This window comes from Typopeltis vanoorti, chromosome 10 (genome assembly GCF_054136105.1).
Source record: "Typopeltis vanoorti isolate ZY-2024b chromosome 10, IOZ_Tvanoo_1.0, whole genome shotgun sequence".
Classification (NCBI taxonomy): Eukaryota; Metazoa; Arthropoda; class Arachnida; order Uropygi; family Thelyphonidae; genus Typopeltis; species Typopeltis vanoorti.
The window spans coordinates 106,874,555-106,886,941 of NC_143558.1; the positions used below are offsets into that span (position 1 = coordinate 106,874,555).

General features: G+C 35.2%; 1 protein-coding gene across 3 annotated transcripts in view; it reads right to left on the reverse strand.

Moving 5' to 3' along the window:
• LOC150102656 (uncharacterized) overlaps positions 1 to 12,387 on the reverse strand; it is a 144,005-nt gene that overhangs the window by 91,554 nt on the left and 40,064 nt on the right. Inside the window, exon 1 of one of the 3 annotated variants that reach the window (XM_090398928.1) lies at positions 275 to 396. The exons of the other annotated variants lie outside the window; for them this stretch is intronic. The gene's annotated coding sequence lies outside the window, so the exon portion shown is untranslated. Of the gene's footprint in view, positions 1 to 274; positions 397 to 12,387 lie in introns of those variants that run through there. 3 annotated transcript variants of the gene reach the window in all.

Consider the following 12,387-nt stretch of genomic DNA (forward strand, 5'->3'; position numbering starts at 1 on the left):
GCACTTCAATTTAATGTTATTTTTAATTACTTCTATTGAAGACCGACTCACCAATGGCAACATAGCAACACCTTTGGAAACCAGTAATGAAACCATGGAAAAAATCATTACCAAAGTCAACTTCACATGAAATTCACAAAGACAAAAGTTTTGCTCTAATGCTTATTCCTATGTTTAAAAAGCTGAATGAGCAAAAACAGTGCAAAAATAGAAAATTTAAATGTAATGAAAAATGTCAGAAATTTCCATCTTACACTAGTTTTTTCATACATACATCACACAACTTGTAGTGTAACTATAAACATGCAGTCCTTCTATGCCTTCCAGCAATCACAGAATATCCTGAGACCTGCCTCAACACTGGCAAACCCAATACTATGAAGCTTCCAAGTCTATAAGAAATTTTTATTTAAACTTTGTGAATAAGCTTTTATTCCTGCAATTATGACATCTAAATATCCTAATATTACATCTCTGCCTGCATTTGACTTCATTGATCAAATCAACAAGTTTGAATAATCTTTAAGTTTCAAATGATTTGATTTTCATGTAGTGTTTACACACACACACATGAAGGGAGGGGGAGGTCTGGAAAGTTCTGATAAAAACCTAGAATAAAAATTAATTTTATGTCTTATATATTCTACAAGAACAAATTATTAGAATCTTATGAAACATGGGGATTAAAGGGTTTTAAGACATGTTTTTTTCTCGTGGTTATATTAGTTGCTTTAATATCATTTTTGTTCTAGGTGTTTATCAGAACATTCCAGACCCCCCCCCCCTCCCATACACTAGATGAAAATTTATATATATATACACACTCATCCTTAACCTATGCTTCTTATTTAAGTTTAAAGAAAAATTCATAATAATAAAAATTGTTAAGTAAACAAGTAATATTGACTTACCTCAATTCTACAAATAAAATTTGGGATAGACTTCTTTCATTTTGTGTCTTGGTATATTATTCTTGGTCCTACTATTTGAAGTAGGACCAAGTAGATCGAAGCTTTTACTAATCATTCTATAGTAGTGAAAAAAATTTCTTAGGGCGACTTCTTAAATTGTGATGAATTTTATAAAACTGCCCTTTTTGCACCTTCTCACTAATCATGGATGGATCCAATATTGTTTTTTATGCATTTTTTCCCCTTTAAAACATCCTGGGACTTTTAAGCACAACAATAGAGCCACAATACATTTCTGTAAAATCTATTTTGAACCTGACAAAGTTGCATATTATTAGTCACAAGTGGGTGGATCATAATATTTTGTTGCAATTATGATTTTTTAATTACAGCAACAGAAAATCACAAGTGCACACAGCTTAAACTGATGTCATTCCCAACTATTCTATGACTAGTTTCAACAACATACTCTGAGCCAGCCAGATTTATTAGGTTTAAAATAAAGATGCAGTACTGAGGTTCACCCTATAGTATATCAGTTACAGTATGGTGTTCTTCACTTCAATAAATCAGCTGAATTCTTGATGAAGAAGTCAGAAGAGCTGATAGAATGAAGAAAATATAGAATGGATGAACAGTTCTCAAGAGCCAACTTTCCTTATGCTATTCGGTAGGTCATGCTACCATGATATTCTTCTGTGACTGATTCTTATTCTTTTGTATAATATTACAATCCAAGCTTTAAGATATTTCCTTCCTTCCATCCTTCTCATCTGGCTCCTAGGATGGGTTTATAACGAATTAATGCAGGTGGCTTATCACTCCCCTGATGCATCCCCTAAGGGGAAGTTTTTGTGACTATAATCCGTGGGTGTGTTCATGGGGGCCAGTTTGCCAGTTCTGAGGGATGAAAAACCTGAGTTGCCAAGTGAAAAAAACCTCTACCACCGTATAAGACTAGCTAACTCAGTTGGAAGATACCAGATGAAGGGTTCCCCTCACGTCATGGATGGGAAGTGAACCCAAGTCTTTCCGACCAAAGTGCTTCTATACCAACTGAGCTCGGAGGTTCTAAGATATTTTACATTACTTCAATGTTGTAAACATTACAGTAATTGCAGAAACATGGTTTAGTTGAAACTTTAAATTTATTAAAAATTTTGTAGTAAATATTCAAATCAAATTTACTTAATATGATTTGAATGGTTGTTAATTAACAGTGTTAGTTATCATAATCAATTATCCTGTAGGCTGTGCCATTGTTATTTATATATGTATTTTTATATATACTTCCCTCTTTATGTATATTATTATTCTCTCTATATACTTATGAGGTGATTTATTATATAAATCTCTTTTACTAACAATTATTTTTATTTCGACTCCGAGTGTCCCTATATGTTATTATATTTGCACAAAGAGTTCACTCCAATTGGTGCAATGACTTTAACTCACTCTTTCAGAATCCAACTAATCATTGACTCAATACCAAGTACAAAATAAACACATTTAATAAAACTAAAACAATATATATACATTTCTAGTAATAATACATAACTATAACTACAGATTATATGGATCCAAGGCCTTATTTAAAAATATAAACTTACTCTTAAGACTAAACACTTTTTCTTTCACAATCACAAAAAAATGTTCATAGTCTTTTTCTCTTTCTGTTAAGGCTCTTTTCCAGAAGTTACAAGGCTCTGTACTTCATTATCAGGATCCTTTTCATCAATCAATATAACACACATAAAGTCTTCTTGACTATATCCTGTTTTCCTTTTAGTAGTAATACTCATCAGATCAGGTGCCTTTAATACCTAAAAATCTTCTTTAGGTATTAAAGAAGATTTTTTTATATTTTCTAATATATTTTCCAATATATTTTCTAAACTTTCACTTTCAGGCATTCTTAATACTTATAAAACTTCCTTATCAATATTTTCTCTAAGAAAAACATTCACTTTAGAATGTAAGCAACAAGTTCTCCTTTCATTCACAATACTAAATTGACAGTCTTAACTTATTTCACCATAAAAACTTACAGTTTCAGGATTTCCTTTTATTCATTACTTATTTCTCCTTGAAACCTAATATTTCCACTATTCCCTTTTCGGAATACACTATAAAATATCTTCCGACTGCCACACACAAAAAAATATCGAGTTCCTTCTAACTTGAATATTTACCAGCCAAAACTTACAGTTTCAAGATTTCCTTTTTATTCTTTACTTATTCCTGCTTGAAACCTATTATTTTCACTATTCCCTTTTCGGAATACATTATGAAATTTCCTTCTGACTGCCGCACAAAAAAATCAAGTTCCTCCCAACTTGAATATATCTCGGCCAGTGTTCTAAAAAACTTCCGAACGCACTCTTGTTTACAACTGTAACTTGGATACGCAACGCTTTCCTTAGCTGTCAATCACACATCAAGTTCTCTCCGGGAGCATGCGCACTCTACAAAAGTCAGAAACTACGCATTGCAATAAAATGGCTGACTCGCTGTATCCATCAGCGCTAAGAGAAAGTCTTTCACAAAACACAAAATTCAACATTTTAAAATATAACAAACTTTCTTATAAGTAACACAAATAATCAGTTTAGTAAGTACTTCAATATTTTTACTTCTTTACATGTTACTTCTAATATAACATTTTCATAACGAGCACATCACAAGTGCAGACACTGCGTGTATGAAAACAAAAACTAACAAGCATAATTAATACGTAAAAATATTCAGAATTTTTAATATGATTATTTTTACAACAGCTTCAAGGCCATTTGTTAACTCTGAAAAGACTAATATCCCAGCTTGTGTTCTAATTTTATATTAGAATGGAAGGATGTCTGTTAAAACATTCTAAATTAGTTCTTATTTTCATTTTGTTTACTGATATGCTGCTACCTGGTGTAGGAAATTTCAAATTTGTTTTATCACTGGGAGTGGCTAAAACAAAACTTTTTTTTTTCAAGTTATTAATGATCCTTATATATTGTTAATGTTACACTATGAATATATATTTATATGCCTTTATTCTCCTCTACATAAACATGAAACCATCTTCTGTTAAAATAAATTATTGTATTAGCCAAAACCAAGCATATATGGAAATATCATTACTTTAACCATGAGCAACATATTGACTAAGGAGATGCAATAAAAACAGGTCTGAAGACAGCTAAGACGTCTAATTTGACCAGAAAGGGAAATCATGCAGTCCAGCACATCAATTTGCAATAAAATTCAAGGAAAAAAAAAAAAAAAAACTTGTGCATGCACAGAAACACACCAATCTTTTCCTTTATTATTTGAAGTTACAGCCATCTCCAACAATCCATCTTTAAAAGCTTACATTATGAAAGTTATGGGAACTTATGAAAATGCAGCATGAGATTTTCCTTGGCATTAACACTATCTAAAATTATTAGCTTTGGGAGAAATCACGACCAATGGATGGGTTGCTGAGTTGGGCATGGGAAGAACTGGTTATAGACCTAAAGGTGAATAGCTGTGTTTACAAATGCCAGGAACATTAGAAATAAGGGAGATGAAATGGCTTTGCTGATTGAGTTTATCATTCAAAAATTGTTGGAATAAGTGAAATATTGGATGATATCCTGATGGAAATAGAAATGGAAGGTTGTGATGTTTGGGACTGGCTTATCTGGAGATGTGCAGTGTGCGATGATGCAAAGTTGGGAAGAACTATAAGTAGTATTGTATAACATATGTCGTGGCCTTGCAAAATGATCTCAACAGACTATGTAAGTGCAGCTGTCAGTTTAATTTTGCAAGGTGCAAGATCATGAAATTGGTAAGAAAGGTTGAGATGCAGAGTATATAATTAATGGGGAAATTCTGAAGGAAATGGAAGAGATGAGTGGTATGGGTGTGATGGTGGACAGAGACTTGAAGTTTAGGGATCACAGTGCTTAAATAGTAACATAACAATGGATTATGGCAATAATGAGGAGGATACTGATATGCAGAAGAAAAGAGGTTACTGTTCCTTTGTATATGGTTTTTTCAGGCCACATATGGACTACTGTGTGCAGATTTGGTGGCCTGGTTTTCACAGGGATGAGCATGTACTGGAAAGGGATTCAGAAAAAGTTTACTAAGTCAGTATCAGATCTATGTAATGCCAAATATGAAGAGATATTTAAACAATGTAATTCTTTCTTTTAAGGTTTCTTTGGAAGAGCGAAAGCTCTTCAAAAACCATATCAATGGTTTTAAGTCAGTATTGTGTAGGGTGAAGTTTAATAAGAGGAGATATTTAGTTGAATGCTGCTATAGGCCAGCAATGTGAAGACTGATGACAAAGAAATGGATAAGCAACTTGGGTTAGCAAGGAAAGGAATGGTAATCACCATTGATGATTTTAATTATGATAATATAGACTGCAATGAAGAGAGCATTCAGATTTAAAGAAAAAAATTTCTTCAGTTACATATCTCCACTATATACTGTCTTAGACAGCATGTAGTGGAGGGCATACAAGGTTTGAGAGTCATAGATCTTATCATTTCCTCAGAGGATAAGACTGAGTGGTGTTGCAGTCCTTCCCATTCGGTGAGAATGACCATGAGATGATTATATGGGTGGGGACAGCCACATGGACTTCTATGAGGAAAGGATATATGTAGAACTACAACGCTGTTGATTAGGAGAAGCTTAGGAGATGGGAAGAGTTATAGCATGGAAAAAAGAATTAAGCAGGAAGTAGGAGGGGAAGATATGCATGGGAATGGACCAAAAGATATTTAACTACATTGACGTGCGGATTCCAAAATGTCATCGATGTATTCCAAAGGTCAAATGGCTGAATATGGTAAGTGTCAAATGGATGAATGAAGGGATTAAGCATGAAATCTGGAAGAAGATACTGTGGAGGCAGCACAAGATGAATAATAGTAACAATCAATTGCATGAGGAGTATAAAAGGGCAGGCTAGGAAGGTGACTCAATTGGTAAGGACAGCAAAAGTGCAGCATCAGCAGAAATTAAAATATTAGGCAAAGAAAAACCCTACAGTTTTTTTTAGATATGTGGCAAGTAGGAGGAAGGATGATTATGGTAAGATGATGTTAATGGATGACGATGGTGGAATGTTAACTGCTGCAGAGGATATGAGTAAGGTATTCAGTAAACAATTTATAAGGATGTTTCATCCTCAGCAGGGTGATATTATGAGAAGCTCAGGTGTAGAAGAAATAGGAGAGGATGGCTTAATTGTTAGTGAGAAGGAGGTATATGAAGAAATAAATAAGCTTGATGTCAATAAGGCAATAAGATTTGATGATATATCACCAAATGTTTGGAAGGAATGTGCCAAGAAGTTGACATCTACTTTGGAATACTTGTTTAACATAAGTCTCACACTGGGTCACTTGCCTTTCTTCTAAAGGAGTAAAAGAAAGGAACGAATGTACTGCTTGATAAGGGAAGTGACAGAATTTAAGCTTCAAATTATAGCCCAATCTGTGTTTCGGGTGTAGTGGCTGAAATGGTGGAGAGGTTAGTGAGAACCTGGATCTAGAATTGCGTTGACAAGAGTAGTATTCTCTTTGATGGACAGCACGGATTTGATAAAGAAAGATCATCATCATCAAATTCCTGCCATATACCCTCAAGGGGTGTACAGGTAAAGAAAGATCATGTTTTAGTAATCTGCTTACTTATTACGATAAGGTAATGGGTGATGGATACACAGTAGTATACTTAATAGATAGCATTAATGGAACATATGCACTAGACATATTTAAATAACTTTCATGTTATACATGAACAAAAATTATACAGAATTTATTCAAAAACTTCAATATATTTCATCAATGTTATGTGGATATCATCAGGGAAATAGACCGTTAAGTACATTCAAAAGATGAATCAAAATAATGAGTCATAAATCATGCATGTATTAGCTCGTGTCTCAGCCACAGCTGAAGTATGTGTTACACTATTAAAGTTCAAAGGAACAATTGTAGCAAACTGCATAAATAACAAATATTTTAAATAATTATCAATTAAAAAAAAAACTTATGAATAATTAAAGTGATTACTTCCCAAAACTTGGATATTGGCATACAGTCTGATTGGTTCAGGTTAAGACGATTTCATAGCGTTTCATGTTTCAAGGAAGAGATTATCAAATTTGAACTTGCTGTAATGAAGAAGTTCTGTCTGGTTCTAAAGAAGTCTGTCCTTGTATTAATAACATGAGAGGCAAGGCCAGACTTGTCAGATTCGAAAAATGGAATATGGTCTTGATATTGTTCAATTCTAATCAAGGCAGAACAGTCAGTCTGTTCGATATGTTCAGGATACTTGCTAGATACCTGGTAAGGAAAGAGGCGGCAATGTATCCTTTGCTGATGTGTATCCTTTGTAGGAAGGAGGACAGTTTCCGAGTTGGTTCAAAGGAAGCATATAGATCAAATTTATGAAGAATCCTTATTTGTTTCGAGGTTCTTTTAAAGTAGCATATTAACATTCCTTTCAAACTGGATTGTAGTCTGGTAGAAGGATGATAATTATCAATAATTTTTTGAATAGTAGTTTCATTGTATCCATTCTCTATCAAATTTCTTTTAATTTTATTCAGTTCATCTAACAATGGGAGATTAGAAAAACAGATCATATGAGCTCCATGTACAAGACTTGATAATACCCATTCTTCATGATGAATGATGGTGAAAGGATAAGTGAATGTATCTGCTAGTAAAGGTTGGTCTTCAATAAACTGAAAATGCAACGTGATCTGTGGGATTACGAATTATTAAGATATCCAAAAAGGGTAGCTGGTATCCTTGGATTCACGTTCAATAGTGAACTTGATATGGGAGTATAAGGAGTTTATTTTTTCTAGGAACTGAAGTAATTCTGACTCAATGTGGGACAAGACTGCAAATATATTATCAACAAAACATAACCATATATGAGACTGAGGGAATATAGTGTCAAAGAGTGCTTTTTCTAGATGCATCATAAAATAATCAGCTAAGGCAGGACTGCCCATTGCTGTTCCATCTATTTATTTGAACAAGCATTGATAGTAAATTTAAATAAGTTGACATTGTCGTCTGAGAAATCAGATTATTAAAACTGAGGAGTCTCTTGTAATTTATCCAAAGAAACTATAATCTCGTTATTAGACAGATGGAGATCTTTTATTTTCTCTTTGAAGAAAGATAGTTTTTTGGTATAAGAACTGATATAGTCATTGAGATTCCAAAGATGATGAGAGAGATGTTTTGCAAGGTAGTAAGTTGGAGAGCCAATACAGTCCGCTATTGGTCATAGTGGCTTGCCATCTTTATGTATTATACACCCTCTGTCCAAAAAGAAACAGAACTTTTTGAAAATAGAAGAAACTAGTGGCGCCACCTGTTTTATCATTCTGTTGTCGAAAGTGGCAACCTTCATTAGTGTTGTGTCAACTGTTTATGACATTTGTTTCATTAGAAGCCGAGTTATGGTGCCAAGAGTGACAGTGTTTTGATGAACGGTCGAAAAATGAGATTTTTCGACTGTTCGTCGAAAAATCTCATTTGAGAAAATTTGAGAAAAATTTCAAACAGAGAGCTGCAATTGACTTTTGTGTTAAACTTGGTAAAAGTTTTACCGAAATGCATCGAATGCTTCAAAAAGCATATAGTAATGAATGCTTATACCATACTCAAGTTTATGAGTGGTTTAAGCAATTTCAAAGTGGTCATGAGACAATTGAGGATGACAAAAAAGCTGGGCTGTCCAAAAACTGTACTGAGCGAAGTTAATTTGGGGATTCCAAAATCAACTGTGCACAAAATTTTGACCGAGAGTTTGGGCCTTCATAAACTGAATTCGCGATTTGTTCTTCACAAATTGACCGACAACCAAAAAATGTATCGAATTGAACACTGCAAGGACCTCATTAAAACTGCTCATAAGGACTCAAACTTCCTTGAAACAACTGTTACTGGTGACGAAAAGTGGTGTTTTGAGTATGAGCCCGAAACGAAGCACCAGAGTGCTGAGTGGAGACTACCAGAAGAGGGGCATCCGAAAAAAAGTCGCTTGGAGAAGTCAAAAGTAAAGACAATGCTGATTTGTTTCTACGATTCCAATGGCATTATCCACAAAGAATTCATTCCGCCTGGCCAAACTGTCAATGTGAGTTTTATCTCGAAGTTTTGAAGCAATTGATAGTGAAAATTCGTTGCGTACGGCATGAATATCGTGATGCAGGCAGCTGGTCACTTTTGCACGATAATGCACCATCCCATCGTTCGAACATTGTGAGACAATTTTTGAGCAAAAACCAAGTTTGTGTGTTGGATCACTTGCCGTATTCACTTGATTTAGCACTCCGTGACTTCTTTCTCTTCCCGTGACTTCATTTGCAGATGAAAGGAAAGCGATAGGACACCACTGAAGACACTCAAGCGGCAGTAACCACGACCCTCAACGGTATCCCAAAACCCGATATAAAAAACTCATTTAACGAATTAATTGACCGTGCCGAACGCTGTATCGAAGCTGAGGGAGAGTATATTGATTGAAATAAATGATTTGAATAATTATAATTGGTCTGTGTTTTATTTTCTATCAAAAGTTGGTTTCTTTTTGGACAGAGGGTGTAGGAAGACCATAGAGATGAGGCAGACGAGCATGATGAATTCATAATTTCTCAACAGTAGTGGCATCCCAAGGTCATATATAATTCAATAATTTAATTTATTGATTTGACTTTTTGTTGGATAACTGCAGATAACCCTGCAGGTTGATCTATATCTTAATAAGATATTAATTTTATGATTATACCTTTGTCAGCCTTCATAATGACAATATTGGTGTTCTGGTGTAGGGAGCAAAAAGAAGTTATACTTCCGAGATTATATTTAAAGGAGGTGGTTTTGTAATGTATAAAATTTTGGAAATCTTAAAACTTAATTCATTAGTTTCATCTGTATGCAATTCTCTGATACCTTTTTCCACATTTACCATGATTTGTAACTAAGATATATGTCAAGGAGACAAAGCAAAATCAGGACCTTTAGATATAGTGGGTTGCCATCCTTAGTGTTAAGTTCATCATTTGTTAGTAATCTACCAGTTAAATTTATAACCCAGCTGTTGCTGTTAGACTCAGTTACTGGTCGAATATTGTGGTAGTTTCTTCCTTCTAATATTTCAAACTTATGAATTAATCCACGTTAATGGATGATATGTTTTCATGACAGTGACATTATCTTTATTTTAAATATTTTTTTATCCATACAGCTTATGCAACTACAATTGTTCCTTTCAAATCTAATTCTGTAATATAATATACTTCAGCCGTGACTGAGACATGAGCTAATATACGCATGACGACTAATTCATGCCTCATATTTTGATTGATCTTTTGAATGTTGTTAACTCTCTCTCTCTGATGATGTCTATGTAATGTCGATGAAATGTAGTGGATTTTTTTTTAATAAATTTTATATAATTTTTACTACACGTGTAAGCTTTGAAAGTTATTTAAGCTCTTGATAAATTGCCACATAAGTTGATAGCTAAACTAGAATGAATGGAGTTGAATATTAGATTAGTGCATTGGATTTGAGACTGGCTCTTGACAGGTATCAGAGTTGTGTATGAGGCACAGTATCCTGAAAGAGGAAAGTCACCAGTGATATGCTGCAGGGGGTCCGTATTGGGGCCATTCTTGTTCCATTTGTATATTAATAACATTGGGACAGGTTTAACTGGTGATGCTAGTGTTTGCAGATGATAGGAAATTGGAGAAAACAATACAGAGTAAAGCAGATGTTCTAATATTACAGGATGACTTGAATAGACTATGAATGACCAGGTAAGTGGAACTATCAGTTCATTGTTACAAAGTGTAATGTTTAGAAAATTTGTAAGCAACAATGGGATGCAACATATACACTTAGTGAGGAAACTTTGAAGGAGGTAGAAGATATGAGCGATGTGGGAGTGGTAGTGGTGGAAAAGGACCTTACACTAAACTGTGCACAGATTTAGTCATCTGGCATGTTTTCATGGTAATCAGGTGTTAGAAGAGGTCCAGAAAAAATTCACAAAGGTAGTAACTAGTCTTTGGAATGAGAGTATGAAGACAGATTGAGAGAATGTAATTTGCAGAGCCTCACGAACAGGAAAAGGAGGGGGATGGAGGATATTATTATTATTATTATTATTACCACGGGCTACTCCAGGAGTCCTTAGACTCATCGAGGGAGGCCCTAAACATCATGTTCACACAGCTGTTCAACATTCTCACAGTATCTATCATACCTTGCCTTGAACTCGCTCACTGTCATAGCACCCACAACAGACTCTGGCAGCTTATTCCACTCATTTACCACTCTAAAAGTAAAGAACCCAGCTCTAACACCCCTGCTAACCACGCTCTTGCCCAGCTTCCATGGGTGTCCCCTAGTTCTCCCACCACCAGTCCTGATCTCAAAAATATCATCTGAATTAATCCTATAGAATCCTTTTAGCAATTTGAATGTCTCAATCATATCTCCCCTTTTTCGCCTATCGACTAGTTTCTGCAACCCACAAATCTTCAACCTGTTCTCATATGGTGCATTCCATAGACCTGCTATCATCTTAGTCACTCGCCTCTGGATCCTCTCAACCTCCTCCCCATCAAGAAGGAACCGAGGTGACCAAATCTGGGCACAGTAGTCGAGATGAGGTCTTATCAGGGCTCGGTACAGAGGTACAATAACTTGTTTTTCTCTGCTCGTCAAGGTATTTTTCAACAACCAAGTGAGTTGATGAGCTGATTTAGCTACTTTCGCAATGTGCCCCCTAAACTTCATCTCCCTATCCACCAACACTCCCAAGTCCCTGGCCTCATCAATCTCTTGGAGTACAGTTCCACCAATGTGGTATACTGCTGCTAATCTTTTCACTCCGAAATGCATAACCTTACATTTTGTCACATTAAATTGACATCCATTCTCCTTAGTCCAGAACTCCAATCTATCTAAGTCATCTTGCAAGACTTTGACATCTTCTGCATTCACTATCGCCCTACCCAACTTTGCATCATCTGCGAGCAAATGAACTGTCCCACTTAGACCATTCCCTATATCGTTAATGAACAGATTAAACAGCAGTGGTCCAAGAACAGAACCCTGTGGCACACCACTAGTCACAGGCCGTTTTTTGGACTCTACTCCTGAATAAACTACTCTTTGATATCTCTCCATCAACCACCCAGCTATCCATCACACCAACCCTATATCCATTCCCATATGTTGTAGTTTACGGATTAGAATTCCATGTGGTATCCTGTCAAACGCCTTTGCCAGGTCCAGCAGTATCACTGTAAACCCATTTCCCTTATCCAGTTCAGCCGTCACCTTGTTATAAAACTTGAGCAAGTTACTGAGGCATGATCTACCCTTCACAAAGCCATGCTGTCCTCTGTACAGTATCTCATTTTCATCAATCC